Consider the following 19,227-nt stretch of genomic DNA (forward strand, 5'->3'; position numbering starts at 1 on the left):
CTAACTAAAGGAGAACTTCTGTAAAAGCATCATCATACCTACAGTCCTCTTGTTTCACATACTTGGGGATGATCTTATAACTTTTTGTCTGAAGCAAAACGGAAATGAAAACCCCTTGATGCTCACCCTGCTATTTAGAAAGAATAAAACCCCACTCCCCTCTCACAAAATCACCATTCTCTGTTAATAAAAAACTGAAAAGGTTAAACAAAGTAAGTTAAGGACATTCAGTGTTACACTCCCAGGCTGGTGGTAACAGCTTATGACTTCCCTATAACTTGTATAGCAGAATATGGGGGCTTTTGTCTTGAGTTACTGGCACATTGTTTTCATTGTAATGAAAGATAGAGAAAATGTAATGGCATTTAATCTTTGACTTATGCTGGACCCTGGAACAGATTAATCTTTATTAATTGTACATTGCCTATGCTTGCAAACTGAGAAAAATACAGTAGCAGACTAAAAGCACAACAACAAATAGCTTGAGGAAAACGTTCTCTCAGTGCAGAATAGTACCAATGCCAATGTGGTTATTATGTGTAGTTATCAGTCCTACCTTCCTTTTCCTTGTGGTCTTATTTTTTCTTCTTTCTGCTAAAAAATTATCAATTTGAAAACTTCTTGATTTCCAAGTTGGAGCTCTACATCTCTGTCACAGTTACTTTTAAATATTTAGAAATTGATATGATAAGTATTTCTATAAATTGGAAAAAAAGACAGATCCAAGAATCTTCCTACCAAAGCCCTATGAATCTGATCTGTGTGCTCGGGTAACTTTTGAAATGGATAAAGTCCTAAATCCCATAAATTTACATCATGAAATCCCCTTCGTTTCAGGTGGGAGCCTAAATACTTTAACACATATGGGCTCTGAAGATTTCAGAAAATATTAGCAGAATGTGACAAAAAGATTCAAGGAATCTGAATCTTTAATCCATCTTCAAGTTTAATAAGAAAAACAACCTAGTTGCTTTAGTAAGTATTTATTTAACTAAAACTGGGCAAGCTGGGGAAAGCTGTATTATAGATAGAGTTGCAATTTACATGTGAAATCCATTATGATGACATAATACTTATTTACTGTTTGAGGTCATCACATAATTTTAAAAAACAAAGCAACATAAATAAAATCTTTAGAGCTTAATGGGTAATGTAACATCTAATGTACTGACTGTTGTCACGTGGTGACACTGTAAATCTTTACACTTTAATTTAGTAAGGACACAGAAGAAATCCATTTACAAGCACTTAAGCTGTGTGATGATGTTGGTTGTACTTGCTTGGTGATTTCCTTAGGATTTACCACAATGACCTGAGTTATAGAAATACTATTTCAAGTTAAGGGAAAACTGACCTGGGTTCAAGCTGAAAACAAATGTTCTGACAACTCCATTTTAACTCATCTGTCAGTATCTCAGAGCTTTTTGCAAGAAATGAAAGATTGGTTTTTTACTGTTATGTTGGTTCTTAATCTTCAATAGATACATATATACTGGGACTAGGAGAAAGAAGCTAGAGGAAGAACAGGGGGAAAAAACCCTGAATGAGAGAAAGAGTAGCAAAATGGAATATGAACTTTAACTGTGTAATGGAAACAGGCAGCTTACTGAATGGAAATTTTATAGCAAGAAATACTTCTATCTACATGGAAGTCAAAATGCTGTTTACAATAGTGGCTTCATATTTTAAGAATGATAGGAGAGGTATAGAGACCAATTACTGCTATTTGGATTAGATAAGAAATAGAAAATTTACTTCAAGGAAACTGTCAAAAGGTCTGGTGTAGTTAGAAGCTGTTATCTAGTAAATAAAATAGAAAAAGATGACAGGTGGTTTGCTGTGGTTGAGAAACATTAAAAATATTTACCCTTTGCACTGCACATATGAATAGATTACAAAATGCAATTTAATTCAGAATGGTAACTAGGGGAGTGTGCACAGTCAGTCTTCATAGTAAAAAAAGACATCTGTATAATTCATCATTCATTACGATCTAACAGTGTTTTGCCACATTGCACAAGATCAGTATATCCTCATTTTCCAAAAGTAGGAAGACTTCCCGAGGCTTTGTGTTGCCTCCAATCTTAATCATGTATCCTTCCAACATTATCTGCTATCTCTGAGATACTACATAAACATTAACTAATTAGTCCTTGCCATAAATCGTGAAATAGATAATTATTTCCAATGTTGCCAGCTTTCAAAGGCAAGAATGACATTTTTGCTCTTTCTGCTTGAATTATTTTCTGTGGACTGGTTTGGTTTAAATAGCAGTGGTAAGATACTCATTTCTCTTCTGTAAGAGATCTGCCAGGGATAAGGATAATCTGAGAATGTGAAGAACACCAAGACCTTATTTCCCACTTCCTGATGGCTCATGACATTATCAGGCAGGTTTTTATTATATAAAAGAGGGCATTGCTTGTGTCAGAGGCAGTGCTTTGTAACAAGCAGTCACAGCCAGCACGAAAGGTACATTTAATATCTGTCGTGGTTTGAGATAGTCATGGTCAACTTTTGGAAATGAAGTCCATAAAACTCCTTGGGACATTGAGAGTTTGCTACTAAGCCTCCCAAGCTGCATCAACAATTCCACTGAGTCCTGTTGGAGCATGGTACTTAGATTTTAAGCCTCAGCTTCTTGTTCTCTTCTACTACAAGTCTAGTGGGCAAAGCTAGTACATCTGTCAAGCTTAAAATGAAAAGACCATTTGCAAAAGACAAATGATGAATTTATAATTGGAAATATAAGGACCAAAAATTGTAGTTGAAGGTCTGTGTTAACTTACCCATGAATGAAATAAAAGCAGTTGACTGTGAAATAATTGTTCACTATCTGAATTTTAAATGTTCTTGTTTACTTGGGAGGATTTTAAGGGAATTTTTAATAGAAAAATACTTATGGAGGAATTTGAATTGTAGACAACCAAGAAAATGACCATTTTTTTTAAACAGGTCTTACATAGGAAATCGCCTCAATGCATTGAATGCTCTGTCCTGCATAGCTTGTTTGGTTAGTCTGCTTGTAAAGGGGAGTAAATATTTTTGTTGTGCTGTCAAACAGAAATGAAAGATGGAAAAGGCATATTAGGTCATCTTGAGGCCAAATTCACAGGTACTAGAAGCTGGTATAATTCCACTGACGTCAATTCCCATTCTTTTCACTTGGAACTGTGAATGCTCAGCACCCCTGGAATCCCTGATATGTGTATTCAGATTGTTTCTTTTATTTCAACACAGTTTTAAGAGCATAGTCCCTAAATTTTTACTCATTAACATATATTGAGTAACATAAACATTCCTGTTTTACTGTATGTTTTTACCTCTAGCAAATTTAGCAGATTTAGTCTTTGGCAACTAAATGGAAGTAGAATGATACTTGCACATTTTATACCAGAAAGATAGGCATCAAAACAGCAGAATCTGCTATGCATTTACGAGGGTGTAAATTACCAACATGGTTTCAATTCTGAATTATTTTGATTGGGAGGGATTGAAGTGAAAATGTGACAAAAAATAAAAATGCTTTGCAGTAACCATAAATAAGTAATGAGTTTTTTTAAAAAAATTCAAATTCTTTTGGATGCATTGCCACCAAGATATAATTCAAAGAATGTCCTAAGCAGAAAATTTGAGAATAAGTGTTGACATATTTCTATATATTATATATGGAAATTATAATTTAGTTATAATTTATAAAACATAAATTATAAATTGATCTATTTATCACTTGTTTTCAGTTCGAATTTTTTCCTTTCTCTGAATTGTCATCTGGATTTATGAAAGGGTGCAAAGTCAGAGAAGCATAGGGTAGAATTAAGTATTCAGAAAAATATATTTTAAAAAATGTTATATGTATTTTAAATAACTACCAACTGGGAGAGTTTCTGGGTTAGAGTTAGTGCTTAGAATCATAGCGAAACAGTAACTTAGACAGTGAGATGGAGAAATCGCTTCCACTTGTATCTACTCCGAGTTCCAAGGAAAAATGTTGTTACTATAGCAACTGCCACATTACACTCATGCAGTCTCTAGAATGGATTAAATTGCTGAAAAATTCAAGGTTTTGTTTGACTCTGTTCAGAACTGCAGCTAAATGTGCTGCAGTTACTTAATCAAAGGTATGAAAGTGTGCATATTCTTACATATTACTGACAAATCTTGACTTGCTTGTTACTTTAGCTTGGTTTTTCTGTAGCATATACTAATTCAAAATAACTTTGTTATATTCATTTACTGTTTAGGTGGAATTCATTTGGCTATATGTGTGTGTAAGGTAGACACTGAATGGATGAAACATACTATAGAAAATTTCCTGCCTTCTGTTCTTATTAACATTAGCTATAGCCAAGTGGTTTAAAAAATTACAATATTTCCTTACTCTAGGAAGTCTGTGTGGAGGCCATCCTAAGATTTTTTTTAAAAATTAATCATTATATCACTATGGCAGCTGAAAGCAAGTCATATGTTTTGTTTTCTGTGACAATTCACTCTGTGGGCTCAATGCACTTGGTCAACAATTGCAGGTAAAGTCATCTAACATACATCCATTATTTGAACAGTTTCATGTTTTATGTTTTAAGTGCTTAAATGCAGTGATTTTGAGGAGTGATGATTTAAACCTTCCTAATGTGTTTAAACACTTCAAAAGTTTAACCACCTAAGATGCAGGGAAATTGTGGTGCGGATATTTTTTGAATGGTGTTCATGCAGAACAAAATACAAAATAAACATAGAGTACAGCTGTAGAAAACAACACTTCTCTTTGAACAGCTGAGATGCCACATCATCTCAAAATGTGTTAGGAAAACTATAGATAGTTTGGAATTGTAGATCTTTTGGGCCTCCCCAAGCTGTGACTTCTGACAAAGTAGGCATTGTACTAGACATACCTAGAAGAATTTAAAACTGAAGTCCTGGGATTATGTGTATTTGTATGTTGTATTAGATGTTTTTGTTGTTGCCATTCTAGACCATTTCCTCTGTTCTAGGGAGTTAATGTTTTAGCATTGTAGTTGCTGTTGGTTCTTCCCGCTGCTCAATGAACACTTTTTGTTTGCTCCTGATGTTCTGGGCTCACCCCGCTGGGACAGAGGGCAAAGCACTTTGCAGTGTCAGGGTTCTTAGTTGCTTTGGTGCTGGTTTTGTTCTAATGTGGCATGAAAAACTCTGCCTACTTTTGGTGTTTTCTTGTTAAAATTCCCAAAGTTTTGAGTATGCAGCAGCCCCTTCAGAAAGCAACTGGATGGAGTCCTTCTAAAGGTCTGAGGTTTCACCTGACCTCCTAAGTGCCATTAGCTTATCAGAACTGGTCACCTGTTACCCTTCACTTTCTGAATTTAACACTTTCTTTACAGTTCAGTTTCCATTCTTACACGTTTCCCTGATGAATCCTGACAGTCTCTGAGACTGTACTTTGTTCAGATGTTCTATCTTTATTGGATCTTTTTTAGCCTGTGCTTCTTACTGATTTGATTTGTTTTATCTATTTCATGATTATTTGATGACATGACAGTGTGGCACTCTATTTTCTGCTTATTACTTCAAGTTTTAGACTAAATTAGTGCTTTCTTCTACCCCTCAAGGTAATTTCTATTTTTCTCTGAGAGGACACAGCAGTCTGGTGCTGAAACATTAGCAAGTCTTTTGTAATGAGTGACAGATATTTCATTTGCTTTCTATACCTGATATAATAACTCTTACAGCTTATTTGAATCTGTCATTTGCTATTTTACATAGAAATGATGCATAATTTTCTTTGTAACATCCTTACTCGTAGATTTAACAGCACCAGGTTATCTAGGATAGCAGTTATTGGCTCTATGTGTTTATGAAACACATTATCATAAATATTCATGATTTCTTGTGTGTATTTGATATCAGTTTGCAATGTAAATTCTGCCTCAGGACCAACTTCCATCATGACAAGTACAAGAAATGTATTCTTCTTGCCTACTTTGTGAGCTTCATAAATTAAAACCTTTGGAATACATACAATGTAATTTGCCTTGCTTTGTCCCCTATGGTATTTGCTTCAATACCCTGTTGCTCAGATTTCATAGGAGCTACATTTTTTTCTTCATCAGATAACCTTGGTTCTCTCTTCTTTGTCTTAAACTGTCACTTTATTCTTTTGTTACTCACTTCATTTTGTTGTCTTGAAAAACAGGTTACTGTGCTGCCACTTCCATGGCAAAACACATCCTTGTGCTGTTTTGGAGATGGTTAGACTCAAACTCTAGTTGTTTGAAGGTGAGACACTGTTCTTGTTTAGAGGGCTAGGGAAATTAAAAGAAGAGAAAAATGGCTTCTAGACAGAAAGAGGTTATTTTCAACTTTTTTTACCGTAGATCCAGCTGAAAGCAAAGCAGTGCACTGTGGGGAAAAAAGTTACTGAAGCCATTTCACTATTCCGTGTATGCTCATTCACGTGGGTTTGTTTTTTGTAGTTGCTTTTCTTTTTCTCCCCCAAACTTCTCACTCTCAGTAAATATTAAAATCTGTTTCTGGGTATAGTAATAATGTTATACATTCTGTGAAAATGTGTGACATACAGCTTAGTTTTCTGAGGATGGCTTTCTGAGCAGATACAGGGATACAGCAGAGAATTACAAACAATTAGCTGAATATTTCTTCGCAGTTTTCTTGACTACAGACATCAAATGTATTTTTATCTGTATTTCCATTAATTCGCTTTTTGCTTAGTTACCATAACCAGATAGCTTTGAAATTAAGGATAATTTTTAATGCATAAAATACTTGCAGAAAAATGCCTACTTACTTCTTTTATATTGATGATAAATTCTCAGTACCAAATAAGAACATTTTACCACTAAATCTTTCTTACAGTTCTGTATACCCCAGTTTTCATTCACTATTAGCAAGATTCACACTTGTCAGGACCTGACAACTATTCAACAATTTACTTTCCCAGTTTTTAGTTGCGATAAAAATTCAGCTCACTGTTTATCCTGCAGAACTCTCATTTTGCTCCCTCTTACTGCTAAAATTATCTCCAAGTTTTGTTTGCTACCATTTTTTCATTTTTAAGTTCTTCCATAGAAGCAAAAGTTGAGAAAACAATTAGACATTCCAAGTGACTTTTAGAAAGAGTTTGGGGTATTAACAGGGCAAACTGTGGTTTGGTACATGGGGCGGAGGTATGGGGGGATGAGGATTGAAGCTGCTGCAGGGTTGTCCTCTGTGAGAACAGACTGTGGCTGTCCCTGGGTTGCACAGAGTCAGCTTCAGCTGATTCCAGCAGCCAAGCTTGAGGTGCCTCCATAAAAACATACTTAGAGAGTGAAGAATGCTGCACAGCAGCTGTGAGAAAGAGGACTGATGCATGAGAAAAAATGTGAAACAACCCTGCAGACACCAAGGTCAGTGAAGGAGAGGAGTGGGTGTTACAGGTGCCAGAGCAGAGATTCCCCTGCATCCCAAGGAGCAGAGCATGGTAATGCAAATTACTCTGCTGCTGCCCATGGGGACACGTTTGGAGCACATATGCACATTCCAGCCCATGGAGGATCCCAGGCTGGAAGAAGATGATATGTCCTAAAGGAAGCTGCAGCCCTTGGAGAATCCATGCTGGAGCAGGTTTGCTGACCCATAGAGAACACACACTGGAGCAGTCTTTCCTGAAGGACTGTGCTCCGTGCAAAGAATCCATGCTGCAGCACTTGGTAAACAACTTCAGTCCATAGGAAGGACTCACACTGAAGCAGCTTGTTAAGGGCTGTATCCTGTGGGATGCACCCCAAGTTGGAGCTGGGGAACAGCATGGGGAGGAAGGTGGAGCAGAGATGAAGTGTTATGGACTGACCACAGCCCCCTTCCCTATCCCACTGAGCATGGAGGAGGTTGAAGAGCAAGGAATGAAGGAGGGAAGTTGGGTCTGGGAAGAAGAGGGTGCGAGGGCAAGGTTTGGTTTGAACTTTCATCCTCCTACTCTATTTTTATTTGGCAATAAATTAAATTAATATTCTCCAACTAGAGTATTTTTTTGCCTGTGGTGATTTCCTGTCCTTAATAAACCATAAACATTTCCATCTCATTTTGTCTCCTTGTCTTGCTGAGGAAGGGGAAGTGGAGAGTGACTTGGTGGGCATCTGGCAGCCAACCAAGGTTAACTCACTGGACATAGTTTGCTTGCAGTGTTGTAAGAAGCTGAAACTATCTTCGGTTGATGGATTCCTCTTGTGTAGAAACACAGTTGTGTTTTCTACAATTCCAATGTCGATTGCTGTACCATTTGCAATGGCCTTATGATATGATGACAGCAGAATCTACCTGTAGATCTTCTCTAATCCAGTTCTCAGTAAATCAGAGGACTGATTCTAAATGAAGTATGTGTAATTTATGTATTCAAAGTGAACTTTGAAGGACACAAAAAGGGAATACGTTTCTTACACATTCTAGACAAAATTTTTAGGACAAAACACATAAGCAGAAAATTATAGATGCTTTTATAGGGATGTCCACTCAAATTATTTCTTCCTAGCTGATGATTTATTCTTTTCTCTCTTACCAATCTATTTATCAACAAATTACAACCTCTTCCTCCACTGATCTAGATATTAAAGTGTAACATTGCAAAAGGGCAAGCAAAATGAGCAATGTAAGGATTAGAAAAAAAAAGAGAAAGGAAGCAAAAATGAAACGTGGTGAGGTAAGAATAAAAAGAACAAAGATAAGTACTTTGACATGAAAAGGACAGGGAGAAAGAAGAAAGGCAAGAAAAATATTCTGAAGTAATAAACAGTGGTTATTCACTTAATGAAACACTTAGATGTATCTCTGTGTGTGCATGAAGGTTATATGTCTAGAGGACTCCCAAAGCACCTCTCAGCTAATTATTTAGAGAGAACTGTAGCAACATACTTCAGTCATCAACAAAGGTCCTACCAATATGACACAAATGAATATTTTTCTTCAGTTTGTAGCTTCTTGGTACCTCTGGTATATTAGATCTCACTTAAAATTAGCTGTTAAAATTCATGAATCTTTAAAGGAGCTGTTGAGAGATCATTCAAACTGTACAGAAGAAAATAGTAAAATGGGCAGAGAAGTAGGGAGATTTCTGCTGGGGAAGGGATTACAGAAAGGCAAACATCTGTAGTGAACTTGACTCAGGAAAACCTTCATGCAACACTGAGTGCCAAGAGCTACGTGAAGGATCTCCGTGAAATTTAAAAAGCCATTGAGTCAGAGTAAAAGACTAGAGGGATATCAGCAAGAAATAGCAAAGTGTATATGCTACTTGGGAACAAGTTGTCTTAAAAGTAATATGAAGACATTGTATATTGCCCAGTTGAGGACTGCTCTTTGAAATTGCATTCCAACTTTTGGGTGTAGGACATAATCCATGTCCTGTGGACAAACTCCTACTGTTCTTTCCTAATTCACATGGTGATCTCTTGAAACCCCATTGTATCTTCCCATTGTTTTGTATTTTTAAACAAAGATGAACACCTGTTCTGCCAGTATGAGATGCTCATATCTGTGAGCTCATACCGTGTTTGAATCATCTCTGACTAGGAAAACCATTCAGGCTGCAATTTTCCTTCGCATTTGTGCTTATTGAAAAGACTAAATACTTCATCTCAGGGAAGGAACTAGAAAATGCTGCACTGTCTTACTGGTAACACTGCTATCCTAGAATCTTTTCATGTCTTTGTAAGTATCAATATGAATATACAGAAATAACTTCAACTGACCATGGTTTTTGAGTAGCAAGAAATCACAAGTTTTCACATACAGAAGTGCCAACCTATTCCATGGTCAGTAGTGATTTTCCTTCTATCTTTCACTGAGAATACCTAGTAAAGAAAACTCTGATTTAAAGACTGATTGATCTGCTAGGCCTTCTGTCACAGAACTCCTTCATGATCCCTCCATCTGAATGAAAAATGGCATTTTAAGAACCTCTTTTCATTTGTTTTGAGTTTTTCAATGTATACGGCTCGGATGATTATTATTAATAAGATGTCCTAAGTAATCACCCAGGTAGAAAGGGGAGACTAGTTATTTACATAACCGAGATTCCTAAGAAGAAAGACACTCCCTCCATATGTTTTCATAACTCTGTAAATTCAGTCCCTCTCCCTTGCATTCCTTGTCCCATTCCCATTTCATTCAACTTCAGAAACTTATTGCAAAATGTTGTCCCCCTCAAAGTGAATGAGAAACTTTGAAAGTAGCCTGTTTCCCTTACTGAAACCACAAAATTGATATAATCATACATTGAACCAAAATAATTTCTGGCATAATTCTATTGCTACTCACTGGGACATGTATGCAAGTTGTTGTGGTTTATGTCTATCATGGGATATAAACAACATTTTTGTTCAATTCATAATGTGTAACGCTTTTAGCTTGGCTGGCTTGTCTTTTGTTTCTGTATGGGTTTTACAATGGAAGGCACTTCAATAAAGCCTTTAATTAGCAAAATACTACAGCAGGTATTTGCAGCTAGATAATTTATGATATATAATATAATAATACATTTCAAAGTAGAAAATAAAGAAATAATGTAGACTTTATTAAAAAAGGTTCATGTTTTGGCAGGAGTAAATGTTTGCCTATTCAATATCCCTTTCTGTGGATTGCTTTTAGGTTTTTTTTTCTTAATTTTCATATTTTTAGGAACTATGCTAGTTCTATTGTATTAATACTGCATTCTGTGGTATTCTACAAGTATTTACTGGCAAAAGGGCTATATGTGATGTCAGAAGGTAAGTACACATAAGATTGTAAAACCTCAAAAAATAAAAACAAATCTCACCGAAGACATATTTCACATAGAAAATATTTTTTTTTGTGAGAGTTTTAGGTCAGTGTTACAACTTGGTTTATTTCAGAGCTTTTCAAGTAGGTTCTGCAAGGATTATTATATAATGGAAATGCAAACATTACCCCCTCTTTTCCATAACAGTGACCAAACTTCTTTTATTCAAGTTGATTTTGCTTCTATATTTTAGCACTGTACAGAAGTCATGGATGTCCTGGTCTGATTGAGAGCCATAGTTAACCATTGATTAGTTTTAGTGAAGAAAGGATTAAGTATCAAGGTTTCTTACTATGCTGAAACTTCTGAAAACTATACGCAAACAAAAAATAGAGTTTTAGATTGAGCAATTCCAACAGCTGAATGTGATTTTCACTTGCATACATAAAAAGCAAGTAATAAAACTATAGGAGTGAGTGATAGAGAGAAAAATAAGAAAAGTTATTTTTGAGAGTAAATGCAATTAGTTTGAGCATCGTAATTCTAGAAGAAACTAAATGATGCCATAATTAGACCCAGTCAAAACATTTTCTGAGAATGATTTTTAAAACCAAAAAACATAGTGATTTATTATCTTAATGCAGTTGATAAATAGCTTCAGAAAAGATAAAAGCAAACAACACGATTCAAGAAAACAAATATATTTCATTCTCCCTCCCAAATTAAGAAAAATACAATACTTGTCTTTACCCAAAATGAAATTTTGAGATTAAATTCCCCTACTAAAAAGCTAACCAATCAACCAAATAAAAAAACCTCGAAACACCACAAACAAAGCATTCTAGTTTAATTGACCAAAATGTTCAGGCTAAGTAAATGCCATCACAAGGAGAAAGATTAGAAAAATACGTGAAGTCATTATAAGCAACTGGAGACATATCCAGAGGTGGAATGTGGTAATTTGTGACATTTATGCTTTTTATTCCTAGTCATTGATTTCTCTTTATTTATTCTGGAAATAATGCAAGAAGAGTCTATCAGTATGGGTGAGTGAAAAAACCCAAATTGTCTTAGGTCAGAATGTGTAGGGCAAATACTGTGATGATGTAGCTTTTTTTATTAAAAATATTTCAGAGCATAGTCAGACCTATGCAGATCAGAGTTTGTATGTTAAGATTATACTAAACTGCATGCTCACTAAAATATATTTTTCCGTGAACTTCTTTTCATAAAAATTTAAACTGTTATGGGAAATTTTAGTTCTTTGTCTATATGAAAGCTTGTAGTTTATACAAATGGTTCTGAAAGTCATGATTACAAATTACCTGTATGTGGAGCACTGACAATGTAGTCAGAAATGTTTTCTCTATGTAAAGCCAGTTATTACTTTTAGAAGATATATCATGGTTCTATAGATCTTAGAATTATAAGAACACAAACAAGGAAAGAAGTAGATGGCTAAAAGGTCTTTTTTTGTTTGTTTGTTTAGGAAAAAATAAAGACTAAAAATATCATTCATTGCTGTACTCAAATTTATTACTGCTCTGATTCACGTATTAAAAAACCCCACTTATCTACAATCCAGGGTGACACAGTAATGCATTTATAATATTCTGTGCTACCATTATGCTACCAAGTTTGGAATGTTAATAGAGTTATCTCTTGTTTACTCAACACAATGTACGTGTCCTTGTTAATACTGTGTATCGTTCTGTTGCTCTATTTTCAAATGCCACTTGTTTATAACTCAAAAAGGATTTCCTATTTATCTGCATTTCCTGGCAACTACTGTTTGTTGGGTCTTTGTTTGTTTTTGTTTGGGGGGTTTGTTTATATGTTTTGTTTTTGTCTGTGTGTTTTTGTTTGTTGAGAATTGAGAGGTTTATTCAAAAGGTATTGGATAAGTCCCTCCCTTGACCAGTTTGACTGATTCAAGAAGATCTGGTTGTTAAAATGCCACTTTAATCCCTATCGAGGGAAATTTATTTGACCAGAGAAGACAGTAGAAAATTTCAGAAACTTAAAAATGCTTAGTGAATAACAAAAATCAAATGAAATTCAGTGTTAATAAATACAAAGTAATGCATACTGAAGTTAAAATTAAAACCCCCGGTGTACTTCACAGCATTCAAAGTCAAGAGTCTTGCTTTAATAAAGGGAGAAAAATAATTATAAGCAATTCGGGGCATGGCTACAGTCAGGAAAGTTAGCATGATATAGGGAGACATATGAAGTAGGATGAAGAATAATAAGAGATTATTATAATTCTTTTGTGAGTCAGTAATAGGGGTTCTTGTATAATACTGTGTGCAGGGTTTTTCACCCAATTTCAGAGAGATAATAAAAACTATAAGGGGATTCAGAGAAGGACAATATCTATTATAGAATCTGGAGTAGCTCTCACACAAGAAAATTGGGAGTGTTTTCCTTGGAAAGAAGATGAGTAAGTGGGAACACAATAAAAGTGTACAAAATACTCAATACTGTAGAAAGATTAATAGCGGTTTTTCCTCCTCTTTTATAATACAGGAAAAAAAGAGGCATTAATGAGAACATTGTTTTATTTACTTATATTTAGAATAATAGAGATATCTATCCAAGACAGTAGGCTTCCTTACATAATTACACACTAAATATCTTTACATAAAACCTAAGCAGCATTAGGGTAACATAATCCACAAGGACTCAGACGGAGATCTACGTGCTCTACAGAAAACAGTCCAGGGACATGTGTAATAAAGATAGTAAATTGAAAGCTGATATTTTTCCCCCCACACATAAAGTAATTAAATGGGAGAACTATAGTGCAACAGAAAGCAATAGGACCAAACATTTAGCAAAACTCAAAAGAGATTGCGTTCTTGTAATTTTAATCATGATATACAAAATCATTACAATTAATTATAACAACTTTGTAAACCATATTATGTCTCACATTTCAGAGCTTAAACTTATCTCTAACAATGTGAGACCAAGATGAAGCTTGGTGAAGATTGTAGATAATTTTCAGTCCGGAATGATTTTAGACTTTCCCAATGCAAACAATTGAATTGGATGCTCTAAGAGATCATTTGATGGACCTTCTTGTGATCTCATATTTTGATTCTTATGTTTCTGTGTTAGTAAATATGCTGCATGTAGCTCTGGGAAAGCAGTATTTTTATGAAGCAAGATGTTGAGAAGCACAGAGTGTTAAGCTTGCATCACTAAAGAGCCAAAGTGCTTCAAAGAGGCACTCCTGATGGTGACAAATTTTAGCCAGATGCACATCTGACTCATGTATGGGGCTATAACTTGGGTTAGACAGAACCAATTTTTACTGAACATACATTTCTGAAAAAGTAAACTGAATTTCTGCTTTGTTACCTATTTTGGTTGTTGGTTTTAAATTACGTTGACAAATGTATGCAAAAATATATAGGTCCAGATCCTGGCATCCATTATAAACAATTTCCCTCTCAAAGAAGTGGGATAAATTTGTATGAGACACTTTAGAGCACCTTTAATACTATAGCAGGCAATACTGTGAATGAAAAACTCAGCTGCTTAAAACATGTTTGAGCTAGGTGGAAAGCTGTAAAGGTGTTTCTTAAGAAAGACAACATAGAATATTTTTTTGGTTTTACCTTACATAACCTATAAAAATCTCACAATAAATATCAGCTTGCTGAAAGTACAGATATGGACAAATTAGTGCTGGGTAATGCTGGTGAACTTGGAGTGCATTAAAGATTGTGCACTAAGTGTCTATTTATCTGCCCTACAGTATATGCAAAGGGGTACTTTGTTTTTACTAAGACTTGTCACAGATTCAGAAGATGTATATTCAGATATGTATCAGACAGATAATTCTACTGAAATTTTTTTGATAACTTCTTTGCATGTTCATAGATTTAATTGGGGGTGCTGGGGTTAGACAACAGCTCTTGAAAAACAATTGCAGAATATACTGCATCTACTTTAGCTTTTTCAACCTAGAGAGAGAATACTCTGGGCACAGTAAGACTACTCACAACATCAAGAATATTCCAATTGCTGTGGTGTAGAGGCTAAAATGAACCAAAAAGAGAGACGCTGTTTTAAGGAAAACAGGATGCAGTTTCATCAATATTTCTGAGAACACTGGAACATGCAAAACTGTGAATAAGAAACTCTTAGCTTCCCAGTTGGCAACTTATTGATTATAAGAGCAGTTCACTAATGAGCTAACTAGTAGAAACCAAAGCCAAAAAAGCTTGCACATCCAAATATGCTGACATTATTTAACAATGAGCATGTTTGCACAGGAGCACCTGAACTTTGCTGGTTGAGGGAAAATGGCTTTACCTTCTCTCTTGATTTATTTTTTTAGCCCACAGTAATATATTATTTAGCTTTATAACTAGGATAGTATTTAGGCAGAGTCTTTAATCAGACCCAATTATACTGTCTCAACAGAACTCTGAGAACTAGCTGCATTTCAAATAATTTGTATGCTACATCTCCAGGTAGTTGACTCTATTTTTTCTAAGGAAGAGGAACATAGCACACTGCATAATTTGTGAGCAGTTAATTTTCATAGCAATATAGAGAAATTTGACTTGTCAGTACTGAACCCACTCATACAATCAATTTTGCTCTATACTGTCTTTGGTTAGCCAGAGGACTCTGTCTCACCTTGACAGATGTTCTTTTCTCCATTGCTATGCCTTTGTTGAGTCTCCCATGAACTATGAAACCTTGAATAGAAAGCTTTGGAAAGCCAGCGAGCTTACAGGGCTCTTTAAATCTGCCTGTCTTCTTAAATGACTGTTTTCTTCTTTCCATCTAGACTTCCAATTAAACATTGACAAAAGGATACGTCAGGCTTGCACGTAGACAGATTTATTCCAGAGTCTGTACTGTAGCTCTGTTCTTTTGATTGTCCAAACTGTGAAATAGGGACCGAGCAACTAGGCTCCTGTGTGCCTGGATGAGACCAGAGTGTGTGCCAGGACCAGGAGCTAAGAAATGTTACTGGGTGCTATAGTTCAAGCATAGCCCATCCCAGTCAACTGAAGCTCCACGATAAACGTGTTCTGACACAATAAAAGTGTCCATGATAGTGTAAAGCTTATCTGTTCAGAAACTTAAGCTTTTAACTATGGGGTGATTTTCCTGTATGGATCACAAAATGATCCATCACCTCTAAGCTGGGATGCAGCTGGACAGCAACAATAGAGCTGTGTAGCTGTGCTGGCTCTCTGCTGACAAATGATACAAAGTGCATACTGTACTCTTTAATTCATGTTTGCTCTAAGTGGACCATATATTTCTGCAGCCTTTCCTCCCTGAAATAAATAGATGGTAATATGCTTATATATATATATTAAAATTACTTTAAGAATTGTATTAAATGAAACGCTCGTGTTCCGTTGCTTCCTCTGACAAGAGAACACATGCTAATCAGGTCACTTAATGCACTGAAGTGAAGAGCATGATAAAAAGTCTAAGCAGATTTTCCCTATGACTAACATAGAACAGGGTAATGGGCATAGCATTTATGTCCAATGATTTTAGGTAGCAAAGATAAAATGCTTGAAGAACACCATTTTCATTTTCTGTGGAAGAAATATAGCATTTTCCTTTCCTTCTCACACAGCAGAATTACATTCTATGATAAATAATAAAATGGAAATATAATTATTCTAAGGAGTTAGTTTTAAAGAGGCTTTCGAGGGTAGAGGGAGGGGGACTTTTTGTAGTCATTTATAGTAGATTTGAGTTATGCAACAAAAAGCTATAAAAGCTTTGTTGTTGATTTCAGTGTGCTCATGAGCTGGGATTAATGTTCTTTGTGCTTGCTGATGTAGACAAACATGCAGTAGTTCTAAATTTATACCACACGTTGTGGAATCAAGCTTGCCTTTTCATTTAAATGCCTTTATGAACAGGAGGCATTTTTTATATCTAATGACTCCTAAAATGGCACACACTGATGGGTGAGACTAGAAAAATAACAAGATAAATAAAGAAGATACTTAGCTACAGTCTGTCTATAGCAATCGTAAACATCAATTCTGTTGAGACCAAGCAGAGTTAACTTTTGTGATTTAGATGCAGGGGATTTGTTTCAGTGGCTCTATATGTGTAGATGTAGACATATAGATTTGTGTATGTGACATTGTGACCAGGCACTTTGACTATTTCTTTTGCTGAGAGAGTGTACAGAGTCTGCATTCAGAAAATTAAAAGGGACTGTTTGAAGGAATATATACAAACGCTGACAGAAACTCATATGCCACAAAACTGTGGTGATAATGCTGTTTTAAAATGTGCACTAGTGGGGACACAGAGCTAATTTCCATAACTACTGCAGCATCTTATGCCTCTAAGAGGAATGATTGTGCAATACGAAGTGGAAGATACTTACTAAGTGCATCGGTGAAAAAAAGGCAATATTTTATATAAGGTATGAAAAGAAAGCCTTTGGAAAGCTGCGTAAGGTACAGCACTTCCTTATCATTTTTGTAGTTTGAATTATGAAAAAACCCAATAACCAACTGAAAACTCAACCTTTGGATACAAGTACTATCTTTGAAAATGGCATGAGAGCATAGATAGATAATCACATAAATTTAAACAGAGTTCCTCAGATCATGGTAGTTCTTTGTCATCATGTAGACGAAATTCTTTGGAACTATTTAGGAAAAATATTCAAAATGCCTGTTTCATTTTACTAATGCAGAAGACAGAGATGTATCTGTGCTAAGTTCTTTTTTAGTCCTCACAATATAAAACAAGTTTACTTAAGTTTAAATCTGGAAGAAATTATACTTCTATTGAAATGCTTATTATATAAATGGCCACCCTATCATCCTTGCTATGCAAGAAAGGGGATCTGTGAAATTGATGTAATGACAAAACTAGCCAGGCAAGGATCTATTAAACGCAGAAAGCAAAATGCAGAGGAAATAGGTGCAGTGTAGCTGCCTAATCTAAGAGGTAGCTTATTTGGACCAAAGTATTACACATAATCAGCTACTTATATAACCAGTACCTACACCTTTTGCTTCCTTTCTAAAAGGAAAAAATAATGGTTATAATGGCAATGGATTATGGGAGCTCTAGGGTCATGTGACTTCTCTTGCTGAGGAGAGGCGAGTCTGGAGCTCACATCCTGGGTGACTGTCTTCACATGCTCATTTGGCTGCCTTTTAAAGCATCTGTTAGCACAGCAAAGTGTGCTTCCTTCTTAGTTTGTCAGTGCAGGACTGGAAGGCCTTTCACATACACTCCAGACAGAACTCTGAACAAGTTGCTGGTTTTCAGTGGATGTCAGTGTGTTTATACTGCATGCATCAACAAAAAGAACTACTGCCATGTGTGACAGAGGAAATGCTTTAAAAATGTCAGAGGTATCTTCATCTTGGCCTGAGTGCACTATTTTGTACAATTTATGATTACAAAAAAGAATCTGAAGAGATTAAACTGGAAATGAATATAAAAAATGAGATGTGCTTTATTAAAATTGAAGTGTTTCAATTGCTGTAAACTGCATCCAACTATTAAAAATATATTATAATCTGCAGATGCTGTGACCACTTCCCTGGGGAGCCTGTTGCAGTACCTAACCATCCTCTGAGTCAAGAACCTTTTCCTAATATCCAACATAAACCCTCCCTGACACAACTTCAGGTCATTCTCCTGGGTCCTGTCACTGGTCACCACAGAGAAAAGATCAGTGTCTGCCCCTCCACCTCAAAAGGAAATTGTAGACTGCAAGGAAGTATCCCCTCAGTCTCCTCCAGGCTGAACACACGAAGTGACCTCAGCCACTCCTCACACAGCTTCCCGTCAAGGCCCTTCACCACCTTTGTTGCCTTCTTTTGGATGCTCTCTAATAGTTTAATATCTTTCTTATGTCGTGACACCCAAAACTGCACACAATATTCAAGGGGAGGCCGCCCCAGTGCGGAGCAGAGCAGGAGAATCCCCTCCCTCAACCGGCTGGCGATGCTTTGCCTGATGCCCCCCAGGACATGGTTGGCCCTCCTGGCTGCCAGGGCACTGCTGACTCATATTCACCTTGCTGTTGACCAGGACCCCCAGGTCCTTTTCCGCAGCACTGCTCTCCAGCCTCTCATTCCTCAGTCTGTACAAACATCCAGGGTTGTCCCATTCCAGGTGCAGAATCTTTTTGGGCACTGGAACGGGCTCCCCAGTGAAGTGGTCATGGCACCAAGCCTGACAGATTTCAAGAAGTTTTTGGATGATACTCTCAGGCACGTGGTGTGACTCTTGGGGATGTCCTGTGCAGAGCTAAGGATTGAACCTGATGATCCTTGTGGGTTCCTTCCAACTCAGCATATTCTGTGATTCTGTGATTCTGTGATTCTGTGATTCTGTGATTCTGTGATTCTGTGATTCTGTGATTCTGTGATTATATGCATGGGTTAAAAGAATAGAATAATGGCTGAAATATTATTTCTTTATAACACAAGAAACTTGAAGTGCACTGAAGTTGTTACATTTGTATT

This window comes from Manacus candei, unplaced genomic scaffold (assembly GCF_025592945.1).
Source record: "Manacus candei isolate 608988 ecotype Guabito, Panama unplaced genomic scaffold, ASM2559294v1 h1tg000028l, whole genome shotgun sequence".
NCBI classification, from domain to species: Eukaryota; Metazoa; Chordata; class Aves; order Passeriformes; family Pipridae; genus Manacus; species Manacus candei.